This window comes from Convolutriloba macropyga, chromosome 7 (genome assembly GCF_964194025.1).
Source record: "Convolutriloba macropyga chromosome 7, txConMacr16.3, whole genome shotgun sequence".
Taxonomy (NCBI): domain Eukaryota; kingdom Metazoa; phylum Xenacoelomorpha; order Acoela; family Convolutidae; genus Convolutriloba; species Convolutriloba macropyga.
Genome location: NC_134474.1, coordinates 64,746,178 through 64,762,217, shown reverse-complemented (window position 1 = coordinate 64,762,217; position 16,040 = coordinate 64,746,178).

The window sequence follows — 16,040 nt, the reverse complement described above, 5'->3', positions numbered from 1 at the left end:
ACCATGTAATACCAGTCAATATACTACAAAACCTATCAAAATACTACAATACCTGTGAATACACTACAAAGCGTGAGAAGTCCTCTTTTTGGATCTATTACTTATAATACTTACTTTTTACAACTATAGTTTAAATTTCTAGTTAAAGAATTTCTAATAATTGATAAACCACATTGAAGGCAATTAACTTTTTTCTTTAGACAACATTTACAGATAATCGCCTTCATATAATATTCTGTATAACTTTTATTCTCCTTACAAATAGAGCATGCTTTATTTTCTTTTTCTTTACAATTCCTGCATATAGAGGTAATTTCATAAAAATTACCTGTAATTTTCCATCTATTACATTGTTCGCATTTTTAAATTTTTTCAGTTATTATACTTTAATTCTCAATTAAAATGTTTTTAATAACATCTTTTATATCTTTTATATCACAGTCTCTAACTTTAGTTCTTTCATAAGACCTAATTTAAACTCGATAACCACTGAGTCATCTTTATCCTTATTTCTTCATATGTGCTACCTTCCTCATCACTATAATATGTAATACTGTGAACACTAATAGTATTATATGTTCCAGGTCTAGTGCATTCATCTTTAAAATAAAAATTACTAAAAAGTCTCTGTACATATCTCTCACATCTTGATAATAATTTTGAATGGCATTTTTATAATAGTTATATAATAGATGTTTTCCATTGCCCCCATCACTATGAACTTTATTATTGCACTCTCTACAATCAATCAATTTTTTTGGATAAATAACTATAACTAGAAACTATAAATGGAATAATAGCTCATTTAATAATATTCATTGTAAAAAACATAATTGCTGGATCACTGAGATTTTTAGCTCCATAACCAATAGTTAGCCTTTTACCATTATTTAACAAAATCACAGCCTCACTAATATGAATGACTCAGATAAGAATGACTCAGAACAATATTCAGAAGTAGTTTTGATTGTATTTATTATAACGCTTGCGTCCTGATCCTCCATTTCTTTATACGAACTATTGAAATAATATTTTATAATTCTTCACATCTAAAAATGAATACTAACAAATGCAACAAATGTAAAGACAAAGACTGGTGTTGGAGATGAGACGAATGTAAAAGTAAAACTTTAATTTGCCTCTATGTAAGGATACTTTAACATTTAGAGAAAAACATAGTCATATGAGTACAATACATAGTCATATTATACAAAACATTATTATGATCTATATTGATCATAATCAATACCTAAAATGTGCCATGTGTAAAATAAATCAACCCGTTGGTGATTTCAGATTTAAGAAAGCTAAAAGTAGATTATGTGTATATTTACAAAGATATAGATACAGACACACCAAAGACCAATTCAAAGAATATGCTGAATATAATATTTAAGTTTAATTGGTTAGATGATGTATAATATCTAAAAATAAAGAACAGCCTATATCAATAAATAAAATTTGTCTAAATCTATGAATAAAGATTTGACTATGTCTTTATCTATATACAAAGATTAGACCCTATCTATAAATACAGATTGATCTATATCTGTAAAAAAAAGATTGATCTATATCTATAAATAAATTTCACACTATATCTATAAATTAAGATTGATATATATCTATAAAAGAAAGATCTATATCTATAAATAAATATTGATTGATAACTATAAACAAAAGTTAAACTATATCTATATTAAAAGATTAGACTACATATTTATCTATACCTTTATCTTCAAGTAAAGATTGGGTTATATCAATAAATAAGTATTAGGCTATCTCTATAATTAAAGATCTACCTCTAAAAATAAAACATTGATCTCTATCTATAATTAAAATATTGATCTATATCTATAAATAACATAAGACTATATCTTTAAAAAAAGATTGATCTATATCTATAAACAAAGGGTGATCTATATCTATGGTTAAAAATTAGACTAAACCTATAAATAAAGAGTAGACTACATCTATAAATAAAGATTAGACTATATCTATAAAGCAAGATTGATCTTACATTATAGATAGATTTTTATCTTATGTTATAGTTAAATCATTATCTTATAATATAGATAGATCTTTATCTTATATTATAGATAGATCTCTATCTTATATTATAGAGAGATCTTTATCTTATACTATAGATAGATCTTTATCTTTTGTTATAATGAGATCTCTATCTTATATTATAGATAGATAGATCGATCTTTATCTCTTGTTATAGCTAGGTCTTTATCTCTTGCTATAGATCGATCTGTATCTTATATTTTAGATAGATCTTTAAATTATAAAATAGATAGATCTTTATCTTATACTGTAGATAGGTCTTTATCTCTTGTTATAGATAAAGATAAGTCTTCATCTTATGTTATAGATATATCATTGCTTTATATTATAGATAGGTGTTTATCTTACAATATGGATAGATCTTTATCTTAAATTATAGATAGATAGATCTATCTCTTCTTATAGATAGATCAGTAAGATAGTTGCTAAAAAAATTTACCAAGATAGTTTACTTACTTTATTTAAAATTCTATCTAGATTAGACAATATCTTTAACTATAACTATAATTAAAGATCTATATAATACTAAAATACTAAAATGGGATGGGTAATTTCGCTGAATTTTGTAATTGTTTCGGTTGTAGTATATTGGTTATATGATCCATATTATGAGCTAAGCAAAAAACTTTAAGGGATACAAATACTCTGACAAGGAATTATTCGAATATGAAAAACAGACCTTCATTATATAAGGTATATCTAAAATAGATGAAACACAAGTCATAAGAAACTATTGCTCAATATATAAAACTGTTCATGTATTTCGTGAAAATGAAGATGAATGGGAAGGGTATAACACTTATAGTACGAGAGATTTATCTCAATTAGAAGACATGAGTAGATTTATGGATTGTCTTCTAATATTTGATGATATGTGAGAAGAGATTAGATTACATGCTATAGATTCGTTATACTCTAAAGGAAGACATCATTTTTATAAAAAATAATATGTGCGGGTCTTACAGTAACAGATCTTAGTGTTAAATCAAGAGAAAATACACCAATATTTTAGTTAACCATAAATTCTTCTCTATTATCATTTACTAGATTTAAAGATAAGTTTAATATAGGCTAAGATTTTATTAAAAATCAAAAATTATGGCTATGGATTAATAAATTATGACATAGCCAGCAACTATTAAATTGCTCTAGATAAAACTGCTGTAAAGGTTTCAAGAAAAGACTATGATGATATTCTAAAGTATATAGATCCCAGTTTTAATCCTACTGAGACTGCCAAACTAAGTGCGTTTTCTACAAGTAGAATGAAATGCCCTTTGATAATGAAGCCAATTGAGGTAATGTTGTTTTTATAATGAATATTTACATTCTAAAGGAATAACTAGACCAATCGAGATTTATAAAACATATAAGAAAGTAAAAGGTGTAATTACTGAAAAACATAGTCGCTATAGAGATCTTATGGGAGTAGTGGGCATATCAGCATTAGTATATGGTTAAATTCTAATAAGAAAACCAAAAACGGGGTCTTTGATAACATAGATTTAAAAAAATGTTATTAAGGCTAAGATTATGTTAAATAATGGTGAATAACTAACTATTCGTTATGGAGCTAAAAATCTCAGTGATCCAGCAATTATGTTTTTTATAATGAATGAGCTATTGTTCCATTTATAGTTGCTAGTTATAGTTATTTATCCAAAAAAAATTGATTGAATGTAGAGAGTGCATTAATAAAGTTCATAGTGATGGGGGGCAATGGAAAACATCTATTATATAACTATTATAAAAATGCCATTCAAAATTATTATCAAGATGTGAGAGATGTGTACAGAGACTTTTCAGTAATTTTCATTTTGAAGATAAATGAACTAGACCTGGAATTGATAATTCTGTAAGTGTTCACAGTAACACATATTATAGTGATGAGGAAGGTAGCGCATATGAAGAAAAAATGATAAAGATGACTCAGTGCTTATCGAGTTTAAATTAGGTCTTATGAAAGAACTAAAGTTAGAAGTTATGATATAAAAGATATAAGAGATGTTATTATAAAATTTCTAATTGAGAATTAAAGTACAATAACTGAAAAAATTTTAAAATAAAAACAATGTAATAGACGGAAAATTAGTAATTTTCTATGAAATTACTTCTATATGCAGGAATCGAAAAGAAATAGACACTAAAACATGCTCTATTTGTAAGGAGAATAAAAGTTATACAGAATATTATATGAAGGCGATTATCTGTAAATGTTGTCTAAAAAAAAAGTTAATTGTGTTAAATGTGGTTTATCAATTACTAGAGATTCTTTAACTAGACATTTAAACCATAGTTGTAAAAAGTAAAAAGAGGACTTCTCACGCTTTGTTGTATATTGATAAGTATTGAAGTATATTGATAGATAATATAGTGTATTGATGGGTATTGTGGGGGATTTCTAACAATTGTATAGAATTATCAGTATTGTAATGATTTTACCATCGAACAATGCTTGATGGTAAAGCCATTACAATACTAATCAAGCTACACAATTGTTAGCATTCCTCTACAACACACTCTAATACGAATCAATATACTACAATACCTATCAATATACTACAAAACCTATCAATAAACTACAAAGCGTGAGCGATCCTCTTATTATATTTATTATTTATAATACTTAATTTTTACAACTATAAGTTAGATGTCTAGCTAAAAAAATTCTAGTAATTGATAAACCACACTGAACATAATTAATTTTTTTCTTTAGACAACATTTACAGATAACCGCATTCTTATAATATTCTGATTAACTTTCATTCTCATCAAATATAGACCATGTTCTATTTTCTGTTTCTTTACAATTCATGCATATAGAAGTATTTTTATAAAAATTATTAGCAGTGATCTTGCATCTATTACATTGTTCATCTTTTATAACTTCATCAATTATTATACTTTTATTCTCAATTAAAATTTTTATAACAACATCTTTTATATCTTTCATAATCTAATTTTAGTTCTTTCATAAGACCTTATTTAAAATCAATAAGCGGTGAGTCATCTTTATCATTACTTTCTTCAAATGCGCTACGTTCTTCGTCACTATAGTAAGTGTAACTGCGAACACTTATAAAATTAGCAGTTCAAGATCTAGTGCATTTATCTTCAAAATGAAAACTACTAAAAAATCTACGTACTCTCACATCTTGATACTCATTTTGAATAGTAGTTTTTATAATGATTACATAATAGGCGTTTTTCATTGCCCCCATCATTTGTATTTTATTATTACACTCTCTAATCAATTTATTTAGATAAGAAACTAACTAGCAACTATGACTGAAACAATAGCTGATTTAATAATATTCGTGGAAGAAACAATTACTGGATCACTCAGATCTTTATTTCCATAACCAATAGTTACCTTTTTACCGTTATTCAACATAACAATTTATTTCTAATATCTTTTTATTTGTTATCACAGACCCATTATTGGTTTTCTTTTTTGAAAATAGCCATATACTAATGCTGTTATGCCCACTACTCCCATAAAAGCTATATAGCCACCATTTATTTCAGTAAATGCACCTCCTAATTTCTTATAAGTTTTATAAATCTCGAATGGTGTAGTTATTCCTTTAGAATCTACATATTCATTAAAAAAAAACATTAACTCATTTGGCTTAATTATCGAAGGGAATTTCATACTACTTGCATGAAACGCACTTATTTTGGCAGTGTCAGTAGGATTAAAACTGGTGTGATCTATAAAATTAAGAATATCATCATCATCTATTCTTGAATCCTTAGCAACATTTTTACCATGAACAAAATAATAGTTACTGATTGTGTCATATCTTATTAATCCATAGTCATAATTTTTGAATCTCAATCAATTTGAATCTAAATTAAACTTATCTTTAAATCTAGTAAAAGATAATAGAGATGAATTTATTGTTAAATAAACTACTGGTGTTTTCTTTCTTGATTTAACACTAAGATCTGTTACTGTATGACACGCATATATTATTTTTATATTATGATGTCTTCCTAAAGAGTGCAATGAATCTATGGCACGTAATCGAATCTTTTGTCCCATATCATCAAATATTAGAGGACAACGCTTAAATCTACTCATGTCTTCTACTAGAGATAAATCTCTAGTGCTCTAAGTGTTATACCTTTCCCATTCATCTTCATCTTGACAAAATATATGAACAGTTTTATATATTGAACAATAATTTTTTGGGCCTTGTGGTTTACCGTTATTAGATATACCATTTATAGTTAAGTTTTGTTTTTCATATTCGAATGACTCTCTTTCAAAGTGTTTGTTTCCGTTAAAGTCTGTACGTAGCTCATAATATGGATCATATGATCAATATTTTACAACCAAAACGATTACATGGATAATCAGCGCAATTAACCACCCCATTTTAGTACTCCTAAATTATATAAACCCTCAATTGTATTTATAGTTAAAGATATAGTCTAATCTGGATAGAATTTCAGATAAAGTAAGTAAATTATCTTGGTAAACTATTTTAGTAAACTATCTCGCATTCCAGTCAACTATCTTAATAAACTATCTTGGTAAACTATTTTACTTGGTAAACTATCTGTAATATAAGATAACCATCTATCTTTATCTACAACAAGATATGAAGATCTGTCTATAATATAAGATGAGGATCTATCTTATATTTTAAGGTAAAAAACTAACTATAAAGAGGATAAAGATCTATCCATAACAAGAGATAAAGATCTATCTACAAATATAAGATAGAGATCTATCTATAATATAAGATACAGATATATCTATATTATCAGATAAAGATCTATCTATAAAATAAGATAAAGATCTATCTATAACAAGAGATAAAGATCTATCTAAAAATATAAGAAAGAGATCTATCTATAAAAAAAAGATAAAGATCTGTCGGTTGTAAGATAAAGATCTATCTTTAATGTAGGAAAAAGATCTGCATATAAATTAAGATAGATAGCTGTCTATAATATAAGATAGAGATCTATCTGTAAAATAAGATAGAGATCTAACAATAATAAAGGCAAATGATCAATTTTAATTATAGATATAGTCTAACCTTCATTTATAGATATAGACTAATCTTTATTTATAGATATATTCCAATCTTTATTTTAGATATCGATCAATCTTTATTTATAGATACAGATCAATCTTTAGTCATAGATATAGTCTAATATTATTTATAGATATAGATCAATATTTTATTAATAGATATGGATCAATATTTAAACAATGATGTAGATCAGTATTTTATTTATAGATATAGATTTATCTTTATATACATTGAATACACGAAGATTACTATATCTAAAGATAAAAATAAAACGAAAGATAATATTATAACTAAAGACACAACTGAAGATAATAATATAACTATAGATATAACTAAAGATATTAAAATAACTAAAGATAATATTATTATTAAGGATATAACTGGAGATATATTTGAAGATAATAAAATAACTGAGGATACAACTACAGGTTATTGTAAGATATGTAACACTAGTTAAAAGAATAAAAAATACTCGTTAAAAGTCTACAGAACATGAACAATACTAAAGAAAAGAAACAAGAAGAAGAAAAGTGGAGATCATGAGTTAATGAATCGGGATTAGATCATAATATGAGACACAATCAAATAACAGTAACTAATAAAACACCTTTGATGCAGTACGATATGCAAAACCTATTGATGGAACTAGCAGAACTTGAGTTCAAATATAGATGAATGTCTAAACAAGATAATAGTCCCTATAATTCGGATTTGTTGAATGGAGAATTGAAAACTAGAATGCAGGAAAAACAATTGAATAAGTCTGGTTGGACTATGCAAAGGTTTGATAAAAAGGACTATGTATATACTTAGGTTTTATCCCACTGTTGGTTGTCATGCAGAACTTCTGTTTGAATTTAATCAAATAACTAATATACAAAGTACTGATAATAAGCGTTTATTGTGGTGTTTAATTGCTTATCTACATCCTGAAAAGTTAATTTCAAAACAGTAAGTAATTAATGAGATAAAATTACCTAGTAATTCAAAGCGGCAACTCTGTTGAGTTTCAGGATGACGTATTTGACTGGTTTGAGGGAAGAGTTGACTGAAATGAATAATTTAAAGAAAGATTTGAAATAAACTTACCGCCTAAAGAAGAGACTATTAAAGATACAATTAAAAATAAAATAAAATATTAGAAGAGAGAGTGGTTAAAACCCTATATAGAGTTCAATGTTCGGAAGAGAAAAGAAGCAAAAGCAGGGGAGATAAATTTGGTGATACATTCTTCAAACTAATTAATAATGCATTCCATGGAGAGACTATTGAAAAAGTGTATAATAAAACAAGATGTGGAAATAGTTGATGATGTAGTTAGATAAATTAAATAAATAGAAAACATAAATTTCAAGTATGCTGTTGAGTTTGATGATGACCTTGTAGCTGTACATAAAGTAAAAGGTAATTAAAGTTAGATAAGTTTATTTATTTATATATATATATATATATATATATATATATATATATATATATATGTATATATATATATATATATATATACATATATACATATATATATATATATATATATATATATACATATATACATATATATATATATATATATATATATATATATATAGGGCTGGTTATATTAGAGAAAGCTAAGCTATTTATGCAAAAAGAAATAAAGGATTACTTTGAGAAAGAGTTAAATTGTAGTTATCAGTATAATTACACTGATAGTATATTCATAAACATAAAAATTCCTGAAGTTCGTTATACTTCTCTGCTATGGTACAAGCATTACCTACTGGTGAGATAAGTGTATGTGATGATAAAAGTTATACTAGATCTAGCTATAGCTCTAGCACTAGCTCTAATAACATAGGTTATATCTATACTGTAGATATTAAATAAGATGGTGAGCTAGAACAGCAGTCAAAGAAGAAACCATTCTTTCCCGAAACAACACAAGCTAATATTGATCACTTTACAGACCATCAAAATGAAAAAATAGAAAAAATAAACTATATAAGAAGTTGATGTTGAACTTTAAAGAAATAGAAGATTATGTGATTGATGGTGAGATGTTAGATTGGAATTTGAATCTTTGACTACGGTTAGAGAAATTTACAATTAAAAAAACAACAATATGGGAGGAGAGAGTGGTAAAGACGCTATACAGAGTTCCATATTTGGAAGAGAAAAGAAGTAAAAGCCAGAGGAGATAAAATCGATGGTACATTTATTAAACTTTATTTAATGATGTAGTTGAACCTATTAAATTAGTAGACAAAATATACTTCACGTATGCTGTTGAGTTTGTTGATGACCTTGTAGCTGTACATAGAGTAAGAGGCAATGTTAAGTTAGATAAGTTTAAATATATTGGGTTTGCTTTATTAGAGGAAGCTAAGCTATTTATGTATAAAGAGTCATATTAATACTTTGAGAAAGAGTTAGATTGTAGTTATCACTAATTTGATACTGATAGATTATTAATAAACATAAATATTCCTGAAGGTGGCACTATTAACGAAGAAATGGATAAAATAAAAGGTATATTACATAACACCGAGATAGGTAAAGTGAAAGTTAGTTCGGGTTCTATCAATAAAAATTACTTCACAAATTACTTCACAGATTCCCACTATCTCCATTCGTACAACTAGTGAGACCGTGTAAACAACACCTAAAACCAACTTGCAAAAAAGATTAAAAAAAATACCAGCTTATTTTAATAATTATATATATATATATTATTACTTTTATAAACAAAACCAATAATACAATCTAGGTCATTTGCTATCTTCGAAGCAATTGGGGAACCAAGGCCCAAGGTCCTTTCACTGATAGAACCTGGAAAAAACTATCACTATTTCTAAAGCCTTTATCATCAAATGAGTCTGTGGCTATTTTATATTGTTCTTTTGTTTCTATCTGGTGTTTCTTACTATCAATAGTATAATTAGTTACATATTTACTTTTATTATTATAGAGAGGGTTTTTATAATCTTCAAAAGTAATTTGCTCTTTAATAGTGCATTAGTGCCTTTTAACAATATGCTCTAGCATCAAGGAAACAAGCTTCCACAGTATTATCGTTAGGTATCTCATCTTTCATTTCGCCTAACTCAGTATAATGTATTATTCCTTTTATTTGATACATCTCTTCATTGTTAGTATCAACTTCAGGAACATTTATGATTATTAATATACTATCAGTATCAGCATAGTAATAACTGCAATCGAAATCTTTCTCAAAGTAGTCAAATATAGCTTTTTTACATCATTGACTATCTCCACATCTTGTCTATTTATACACATTTTCAATAGTCTTAACATAGAATGCATTGTTCATAAGTTTACAGAATGTACTATCAATTTTATCTCCTCTGGCTTTCACTTCTTTTCCCTTCCGAATACTGAACTCTATATAGGGTCTTAACCGTAGGGTCTTTTTAATTGAAGAGTTGACTACTGAAATTAATAATTTAAAGAAAGAATAAAATGTAATTAAAGTTAGATAAGTTTATATATATATATATATATATATATATATATATATATATGTATATATATATATAAATATATATACATATATATATATATATATAAATACATATATACATATATATATATATATATATATATGTATATATATATATATATATATATATATATATATATATATGTATATATATATATATATATGTGTATATATATATATATATATATATATATATATATGGTTGGTTATATTAGAGAAAGCTAAGCTATTTATGCAAAAAGAAATAAATGACTACTTTGAGAAAGAGTTAAATTGTAGTTATCAGTATAATTATACCGATAGTATATTCATAAACATAAAAATTCCCGAAATCGTTATACTTCTCTGCTATGGTACAAGCATTACCTACTGGTGAGATAAGTGTATGTGATGATAAAAGTTATACTAGATCTAGCTATAGCTCTAGCACTAGCTCTAATAACATAGGTTATATCTATACTGTAGATATTAATAAGATGGTGAGCTAGAACAGCAGTCAAAGAAGAAACCATTCTTTCCCGAAACAACACAAGCTAATATTGATCACTTTACAGACCATCAAAATGAAAAAATAGAAAAAATAAACTATATAAGAAGTTGATGTTTAACTTTAAAGAAATAGAAGATTATGTGATTGATGGTGAGATGTTAGATTGGAATTTGAATCTTTGACTACGGTTAGAGAAATTTACAATTAAAAAAACAACAATATGGGAGGAGAGAGTGGTAAAGACGCTATACAGAGTTCCATATTTGGAAGAGAAAAGAAGTAAAAGCCAGAGGAGATAAAATCGATGTTACATTTATTAAACTTTAGTTAATGATGTAGTTGAACCTATTAAATTAGTAGACAAAATATACTTCACGTATGCTGTTGAGTTTGTTGATGACCTTGTAGCTGTACATAGAGTAAGAGGCAATGTTAAGTTAGATAAGTTTAAATATATTGGGTTTGCTTTATTAGAGGAAGCTAAGCTATTTATGTATAAAGAATCATATTAATACTTTGAGAAAGAGTTAGATTGTATTTATCACTAAATTGATACTGATAGATTATGAATAAACATAAATATTCCTGAAGGTGGCACTATTAACGAAGAAATGGATAAAATAAAAGGTATATTACATAACACCGAGATAGGTAAAGTGAAAGTTAGTTCGGGTTCTATCAATAAAAATTACTTCACAGATTCCCACTATCTCCATTCGTACAACTAGTGAGACCGTGTAAACAACACCTAAAACCAACTTGCAAAAAAAGATTAAAAAAATACCAGCTTATTTTAATAATTATATATATATATATTATTACTTTTATAAACAAAAACAATAATACAACCTAGGTCATTTGCTATCTTCGAAGCAATTGGGGAACCAAGGCCCAAGGTCCTTTCACTGATAGAACCTGGAAAAACTATCACTATTTCTAAAGCCTTTATCATCAAATGAGTCTGTGGCTATTTTATATTGTTCTTTTGTTTCTATCTGGTGTTTCTTACTATCAATAGTATAATTAGTTACATATTTACCTTTATTATTATAGAGAGGGTTTTTATAATCTTCAAAAGTAATTTGCTCTTTAATAGTGCATTAGTGCCTTTTAACAATATGCTCTAGCATCAAGGAAACAAGCTTCCACAATATTATCGTTAGGTATCTCATCTTTCATTTCGCTTAACTCAGTATAATGTATTATTCCTTTTATTTGATACATCTCTTCATTGTTAGTATCAACTTCAGGAACATTTATGATTATCAATATACTATCAGTATCAGCATAGTATTAACTGCAATCGAAATCTTTCTCAAAGTAGTCAAATATAGCTTTTTACATCATTGACTATCTCCACATCTTGTCTATTTATACACATTTTCAATAGTCTTAACATAGAATGCATTGTTCATAAGTTTACAGAATGTACTATCAATTTTATCTCCTCTGGCTTTCACTTCTTTTCTCTTCCGAATACTGAACTCTATATAGGGTCTTAACCATAGGGTCTTTTTAATTGAAGAGTTGACTACTGAAATTAATAATTTAAAGAAAGAATAAAATGTAATTAAAGTTAGATATATACATATCCATAGATATATACATAGATACATATATACATATATACATATATATATATATATATATATATATATATATATGTATATATATATATATATATATGTATATATATATATGTGTATATATATATATATATATATATATATATATATATATATATATATGGTTGGTTATATTAGAGAAAGCTAAGCTATTTATGCAAAAAGAAATAAATGACTACTTTGAGAAAGAGTTAAATTGTAGTTATCAGTATAATTATACTGATAGTATATTCATAAACATAAAAATTCCTGAAAATCGTTATACTTCTCTGCTATGGTACAAGCATTACCTACTGGTGAGATAAGTGTATGTGATGATAAAAGTTATACTAGATCTAGCTATAGCTCTAGCACTAGCTCTAATAACATAGGTTATATCTATACTGTAGATATTAAATATGATGATGAGCTAGAACAAAAGTCAAAGAATAAACCATTCTTTCCCGAAACAACACAAGCTAATATTGATCACTTTACAGACTATCAAAATGAAAAAATAGAAAAAATAAACTTTATAAGAAGTTGATGTTGAACTTTAAAGAAATAGAAGATTATGTGATTGATGGTGAGATGTTAGATTGGAACTTGAATCATTGACTACGGTTAGAGAAATTTACAATTAAAAAAACAACAATATGGGAGGAGAGAGTGGTAAAGACGCTATACAGAGTTCCATATTTGGAAGAGAAAAGAAGTAAAAGCCAGAGGAGATAAAATCGATGGTACATTTATTAAACTTTAGTTAATGATGTAGTTGAACCTATTAAATTAGTAGACAAAATATACTTCACGTATGCTGTTGAGTTTGTTGATGACCTTGTAGCTGTACATAGAGTAAGAGGCAATGTTAAGTTAGATAAGTTTAAATATATTGGGTTTGCCTTATTAGAGGAAGCTAAGCTATTTATGTATAAAGAGTCATATTAATACTTTGAGAAAGAGTTAGATTGTATTTATCACTAAATTGATACTGATAGATTATTAATAAACATAAATATTCCTGAAGGTGGTACTATTAACGAAGAAATGGATAAAATAAAAGGTATATTACATAACACTGAGTTAGGTAAAGTGAAAGTTAGTTCGGGTTCTATCAATAAAAATTACTTCACAGACTCCCACAATCTCCCCTCGTACAACTAGTCAGACCGTGTAAACAACACGTAAAACCAACTTGCAAAAAAAAAGATTTAAAAAATACCAGCTTAACTTAATAATTCTATATATATTATTACTTTTATAAACAAAAACAATAATACTATCTAGGTCATTTGCTATCTTCGAAGCAGTTGGGGAACCAAGGCCGACGGTCCCTTCACTGATAGAACCTGGAAGAGCTATCACTATTTCTAAAGTCTTTATCATCAAATGAGTCTGTGGCTATTTTATAATGTTCTTTTGTTTCTATCTGGTGTTTCTTACTATCAATAGTATAATTAGTTACAAATTTTCTTTTATTATTATAGAGAGGGTTTTTATAATCTTCAACAGTAATTTGCTCTTTAATGGTGCATTAGTGCCTTTTAACAATATGCTCTAGCTTCAAGGAAACAAGCTTCCACAATATTATCGTTAGGTATCTCATCTTTCATTTCACCTAACTCAGTATAATGTATTATTCCTTTTATTTGATACATCTCTTCATTGTTAGTATCAACTTCAGGAACATTTATGATTATTAATATACTATCAGTATTAGCAAAGTATTAGCATAGTAATAGCTGCAATCGAACTTTTTCTCAAGGTAGTCATATATTGCTTTTAACATCATTGACTATCTCCACATCTTGTCTATTTATACACATTTTCAATAGTCTTAACATAGAATGCATTGTTCATAAGTATAAAGAATGTACTATCAATTTTATCTCCTCCGGCTTTCGCTTCTTTTCTCTTCCGAATACTGAACTCTATATAGCGTCTTAACCATAGGGTCTTTTTAATTCTAATATTCCCTAACTTTAGTCCTTGATCAAAATTCCAATCTAACATCTCACCATCCATCAGTTAATCTTCTTCATCTGTAAACTTCAATATCAACTTCTCATTTGGTTTACACCTTTTCTTTTTCTAATCATTATGATAGTCTGTGAAATGATCAATATCAGATTTTGTTGTTTAAGGAAAGAATGGATATACTTATTTGTTTTTTGTTCTAGCTCATTATCGTATTTGTTATCTATAGTATAGATATAGCCTATCTTATTAGAGCTATTGCTAGGGCTAGAGGCAGATCTATCAACACTTTTATTATCACATACACTTATCTCAACAGTAGGTAAAGCTTGTACCATAGCAAAGGAGTATAACGCATTGAAGTCTAAATGTTTTAAATAATTCTCTTTACCAGGATACTCAGGATCTATTTTTTATTTTTAAATTTCACAACACAATGACCTCAAACTGAAGCTAACCCACCTCTTATACCTTTTTGTATTGTATCATATATATTAACTGTTTCCTCTTTATAAAATTTAAGTCTAACATCAGTATATTTCAATTCACATATCCAAGTTGAACCAGGAGTAGAACATTATATAACAAGGATCTATTTCATAATATTCTAAACATTATTCTCTGAGCCTTTTAAAAACATCTACTGATTATAGCACATCTGTTTTTAGATATAAGATCATATAGTGTTTCATTGTGTTACTACCACTCTCTTCCCAACACCTCTTTGCTTGCTCATACTCTTCATCTGCAATATCACTTTGTTTTATCTTAGAAAAAAAGGTTTGATTGGGTGGTAATCGGGTTTCATTAAGTTTATCTAGACTATCTAATCATTCAAATGGAAAAATTCCTTAACGTCTCTCTAACATATTTATTTAATGTGACAAATTCTTTGTCACTCAATGTTTTACTTATAACATCCAAGCTAACTGGATGGAAGAACTTAAAGATATCCAATGCTCTAATATAACCCATATCAATATTAATATAATTCTTATATATTTTAGCTAATACTCTAACTCTAATCTTCTTTTCCAGTTAAGATATATATAGGTGATTATCGTAAAAAGATGAATTATATGCATACATTGGAACAAATGTTCTTAACTTGGAAGTTACACTTGTTGTGAGCACAAAATCTAAGTTAACTATTTAAATGATCGTGATCTCTTTCATAGTAATCAGCTAATTCTCTTTTACAATAGTAAAAAGCATCCGTATGTGGAGTAACAGTCTCGTCTTCAAGTGGTATGTTTGTTTTAAATATTTCTTTAAATTGTTTGTTATAATAGTCAACTCTTCCCACAAACAAGTCAATTACATCATCCCCACAATCAAATAGTTGCTTCTTTGCA